General features: G+C 32.9%; 1 non-coding gene across 1 annotated transcript; it reads left to right on the top strand.

Moving 5' to 3' along the window:
* Positions 1-5,743: 5,743 nt before the first annotated feature.
* TRNAS-GCU (transfer RNA serine (anticodon GCU)) lies at positions 5,744-5,825 on the top strand. Its single transcript has one exon. It is a non-coding gene; the product is annotated as a tRNA-Ser (tRNA).
* The last annotated feature ends 151 nt before the right edge of the window (positions 5,826-5,976 follow it).

The following is a 5,976-nucleotide window of genomic DNA, read 5'->3' as shown; positions in this document are numbered from 1 at the left end:
TCTAAATTCCAATTTTGAAGTCGTCTAAAAGAGTGGGGGAGAGGGGAACTGGGGAAGGTGTTTGGACACTCGAGGAGATAAAGTTGTCATTAGTCTAGACGTGTCACATACAGACTAACTGTGAGAGAAAGAGAGATCAACTGCTAACTCTTAGAGTTAAAAAAAAAAGGAAAATGAGAGAGAGAGACCACCTTCTAACTCTGAGAGAGGTTAAAAAAGGAAAATGAGTGAGAGATCACCTGCTAACTCAGAGTGAATTAAAAAAAAAAAATAGAGAGAGATTACCTGCTAATTCTGATAGAAAAGTTAAAAAAAAAAAAAAAGGAAAATAAGAGAGAGAGATCCTAACTACATGATCCGAGCCATCTAATACTTAAAAAAGAATTATTGGCTTTTGAGATGTCACCCCCTAACAATGTGACAGAGCTCTTGAATTGAAACATTCGGTAGTAAAAAAAAAAAAAGGAAAAAAAAGTGCTCCTAAATTAAAGATTTAATTTTTAAGGGGTTGAGATTTTGTTGGTTAAGTTAAACAGCATTTTAAAAATCGGATTAATCGGTTGATAGACTGCTGGGTGTACCAACAGGGATCTGTTGGATCAAAATTTGCAGGAATTGGGCAAAAAAAAAAAAAAAAACTAAAAAAATAGGGGGAAGTCAAGAAATTCCATTTATAAAAAACCCACATCACCCACTCTCTAAGGTTTGGATTGAAAGATTTTGATCCAAAAGCTGATTTTTAAAATAATAATTGCACATTTTTGCTAAAAAATTTAAGTGTAAAGAACAACTAACATGTATTTTATGAAAGAAAGACTAATGCGATCTTGCCGGGGAATATAGTTTTTTATTTTTATTCTTTTCACCATTTTTCTTTTTTTGGGCAAAGATTACTTACAAGTAGCTATATTACAATAGGGACAAGCTTTCTATGCTTCACCTACAACATAGAAGTTCTATCTTCCCTTTTATCCAACCGTCCATTCTGAATGGAAGGCTAAGATTGCCCCAATCACAATGTCACGACTCTACACTATTTTACTTTTATTTTTTTCTATAGACTATTTTGATACCAAATTTTGGACATCTATTCCTCTATTAAACTCTCACCAGCGAAAAATATAAAAAAAATATTTTAAAAAAATAACATGACTAAAATGCCCTTGAAACTTTTAAGGGGTATTTTGATCATTATATTTTATAGAAAATTTATTTTAAATATTTTTTATAGGTGCGCCCCAATGAGAATATGGCATGTACCAAATTTTATATTTATACAATTTTTATAAAAAAAACTAAAAATAAAATACTTTGAAACATCGGATCCAAGATCAAACGGTGAGTGGCTCTCTCGATCAAAATTAGACAGCTGGATGGCAGGGGGAGGATAGAACTTCTATGCTATAAGGGAAGCATAGAAACCTTTCCCATTACAATAACTATTGCTTCAAAGAAAATAAAACTAACAAATCCAATATCTTAAAAACCTTGACGTCATTAAACTAATTTTCTTTAAACAAATAAAATATCCATAATTTTAATGCTTGGGAATATAAAAACAATATAATTAAATATAACAAGAAACAAAAATTGATTGTCAGAGATTACCTCAACTGGGCTTATTATACCCCACACTGAGTCACCATCATCTGATGCTGTGGGATCAACGATCAACCTTCAATCTCAATCGGGAAAGCAAGTTTAAACAAATCCTCTAATATAACTATGAACTCCTTTATCACATCTCAAATCCTTAGCTGAATTCCCTTAACAACCTAGTTTGAAAGATATAGATTATCTATTTGCTACACCCTAAAATCCTTAGCCATAAATTCATAATTGAGAGATGAGAGAGAGAGAAGAACTACATAGCCTATAGGTTATTTCACAATATGCGAGAGAGAAAAACTTTTTTTAAGAGAGATAAAGGGAAATTCTAAAGGGCATGCCCTTTTGTGGGATATGAAAGAAAAAGATGAGAATTAGGTATAACATATAAGATGTAAAGATTTTAGGTAGAAATAATCCCTTTTTATAAGTTTTGAACAATATTAGTATTTGTTAGGGTTTTCTTTGACTGGGGTGAGGATTTGATCATCCATTTCATAGATGGGCTATCAACATTATAGAAGGTGCTGGAACCTTTATCCCTATTTCATAAATCATTTTCCCATTAATGAAAATTAAGAAAATAATTTCAAATATAATATTGAGCATACCAAAATAATGCACAAGCCTTCTCACGATTTCCAAAAATTCATCCAAAGCTTCCTAAACCAATACATTTCCAAAACACATAGCAACTTGGCCTACAAGCCAAAATCACTTATCACAAAAATATAAGGCTTCTAAATGGGTGGGGCGTGATACCCTTGAGAGGATCTCATAGGCCCCACAGTCTATGCCATGGTAGGCCCATATGCACAATGGGCCTCTATGTAATTTTAAATATTTTTAAAAGCTCAATAAAATAATTTTAGAATCTATTTGAATATTTAAATCAATGTGAAATCATTATCTTTAATTTTATCAATCCAATTTTGATAAATAAAATATCCATAGATCTAAAAAAATTCAAATAATAATTTTAAAATCATATCTATCATAAAAAAATATAATTAAATTAATTTGACGGGAAAACGATCCATATGGTTTAGAAATTAAATCAATCAAACACTAAGGAACTCCACCTTCAACTGTGGACTACGGACCACACTTTCTTTATTAAACCGATCCAGTGTTTCCCATGACCCACAGTCCATGTAGGGGCTCATTAGTAGGTAAAAGTCTGGCGAATGAGCCAAGGGATTGCAATCGCAGTATTTGGATTTCAGGTTCTCCCCTGAAGACGTGCCAAGGTCACATAGACCTGATGCGACCACAGCTCCTATAGTGTATCAGGGTATCCCTCGCACATACATACGTTTCATCCTGAAAGGTGGCTTGCTTTTCAAAAATGGTCTATCAATATGCATGTTGATGTGATGGTACATGGATGAGGCTTTGGCCCCCGTCTCTAAAGGCCACCATCACACACAAGGGTCACACAGTCCCTCGGCTCACTCATCCGGGCATACTCCGACCTTATCAATGGATGACCCATTAGAACCCTTGTCAGTTTATACTCTATGCCTAAGTAACATGGGTTTTTCTCAACCGATTGACCTAGACCGTCAAGCACAACCAGGTATCAACAAACATCGTTTGTTTAGTATGGTCCACGAGGGACCACACTCCTCCTGAGTTCATGTTCCACCATATCATTTCATTTTACAAGCACTCATAAGGCCTTTAATGGCCACACTCACTCAACATTTTCTCGACGGGATTGTCTATAGAGAGACAATTTATCTTTTGTAAATGTAGGTGAGAATCATTATTGTCACTTGAATTTCAAAATGGGTGGCGGTAAGATTGTGATTAAAAGAATAGACACAAAGTTCCAATTTTTTTTATTATCAAACTTTGTAACTCACTCCAAGCCATCCAATTTAATATCTAATGAGTGGGAATGAGATTGTGGCGTTCATGTACAAAATATAAATGGTCTCTTTATAGATAATCCCTATCTAGATGCTTTTACAAAAGGGAAAAAATTTATATAAGGTTGCAACCCTATAATATAGAAGAAAAAGGCACATTAGAAAACCAATAAAAAAGAGTGTTCCAAAGGTAGAAATCCTTCTAATTGATCATCTCAACCTCGACATGTATGAATATAAAAAAAAAAGAATTTCAAAACCTAAAAAGAGGCATCTTATAACAAGTTATCTAGACCAACTATTTTGAGAATTTTCAAGTGTTTATAGATTTGTTTGATCTACACCATTTTTGGATTTTTAAAATCTTATAATTAGGGCTGAATATAAATTTTCAAGTCATCGTAAGATTTATGATAACGGAACTACAATTTCAGGTAAAATTTAGATGTGTGACTTATTTGTAGGGAAAAGTTTATATAGAGCCGAGGCTCTAAACAATCAAATTAGAGCCCACATAAAAATTTTCACTAGAAGAGGTTCTTTTGATAATCAGATATTCTCAAATTGATCATCTCGGCATCAAGATGCATGTAAATGAGAAAAAAAAATGGATTTTAAGTTTTGGAAATAGTGCATCTTGTAATGTATTTTTGGACCGTCAAGTTTCAAGTTTTCACAGATTTGCTTGTTCTACGCTATTTTTTAAGCTTTAAATTTTATAATTAAAGACGAAAATCTATTTAAGGCTATCACAAATATTTCCATTATTGAAACCGAATTTCTCGATGCTAGTTGAAGGTAGGCTCTAATTTGATTGTTTAGAGCCTCGGCTCTATACAAACTGCATATTTACTTGTATGGTATAAGGTGGGCACCTAATACAAACCTCACTATTTACGAATATTAAATAAAGGAACCCATAAATACAACAAATCTTCTATGTGGCCGCAACTCCAATATCGATGATATAGCCTAGATTTGGCATTGGAAATTCTGAATACATACCATTGCCATCATCTCAAATATCATAGATTTGATTCACCTTAATAACCATAAATTTGAAAAAGAAAATAATTTTAAAGCCTTAAAAATTTTTCATCCCACGACATCTTTCAAATCGATGTGAAAACCTCATATCTATATTGTTGGCCCAAATACAATGAAACTTTAAGATTTTCAGAAATAAATAGAGTTATAACAACAAGTTGGGTTTTGAACTCAATAAAAAATATCCACAAACATATGGCATGTAATTCTTATCAAAATACCGACAAAAAGTGTTGTAAATTCTTTTGAACTCAAGAGGATGTACAAATATCACTAACTTTGTAATCCACTAAAGAATCACAACTAAAAAACAACTATTTCCAGCCAGCATGCATCCATCATAAACCATTCCAACAATATAAAATAATGCCCAATACCTTTTTTCTTGCTCATACAATATTTTTCAACTTTCTTGTAGTATTTCTAGAGACAAAAGATGAAGAAAAAAGTTAGAACAAACTCACAAAATTCGTACGAATTTGTAGACACTGTTTGATAGCTTTTCTAAAGAGAGAATGTGGCTGAAAAATATATTTTCCAACAATATATAGCATAAAATAGAACACAAGTTTTCTGCAAAACAGTTGTTAACAAATAATCTAGAGAGAGAAAGTTTCTTCGAGATACTACAAGATACTGGAATTGATCATGTGACACTAAAGGCTCTCACAGAGATAAAATGCACGACCCTTGCACCCGACAAGTGTTGCATTTCAATAGCCACTTGTTCCTCACTTTACATGAGTCTTTCTTATTCTCTACACAAAGCACTAGCTTATCTTAAAATATATTTTAAATAAAGTAGAAAATAAAAAATAAACCAAGAATTTAGGCCTTTATTTTGTAAATATTTAGAAACAGATTTTTCTCTAACATATATGATTTTTGGTCCTCAAATGGTTTACCCAAATCACCAATAAATTCTTTGGCACTCGATCCAAATTTCCCAAGGTCTTTCTGACCCAAAACTTAAAATATCTATGTATTTAACTATATTTCAATATATTTCATTATTTGCAATTCGAAAAATATTATCGTACCCAAACCCGAACCAGACCCACCAGATCTAATTTTTGGACTCATATCCGGATCCGGATCAGGTCTAACCTTCGGGTCCCGGTCGAGTTGGGGTCCATTACCATCCCTTCCCTTGCAAATATAAAAACCTTCATTTCTTGTTATTATAAAATCCTTGTAGTTGTTATTTTGTCAACGTCGCTTTGGCCGAGTGGTTAAGGCGTGTGCCTGCTAAGTACATGGGGTTTCCCCGCGAGAGTTCGAATCTCTCAGGCGACGACCATTACCTACTAATTTTTTAATCATATTTCATTCTCCTTCGAAGTTTGCAACTTCTTGTGATTTTTTGAGGAAAGCACCAAAAAAAAAAGGTTGTATTTTTTATTTTATTTATTTATTTATTTATTTTTTTTCTGTTTTCCCTTGCAAC

This window comes from Amborella trichopoda, chromosome 4 (assembly GCF_054954075.1).
Source record: "Amborella trichopoda isolate Santa Cruz 75 chromosome 4, AtrichopodaSantaCruz75HAP2 v2.0, whole genome shotgun sequence".
NCBI classification, from domain to species: Eukaryota; Viridiplantae; Streptophyta; class Magnoliopsida; order Amborellales; family Amborellaceae; genus Amborella; species Amborella trichopoda.
The sequence above is the reverse complement of the archived record's forward strand: the minus strand, read 5'-3'. Positions and strand labels throughout refer to the sequence as shown.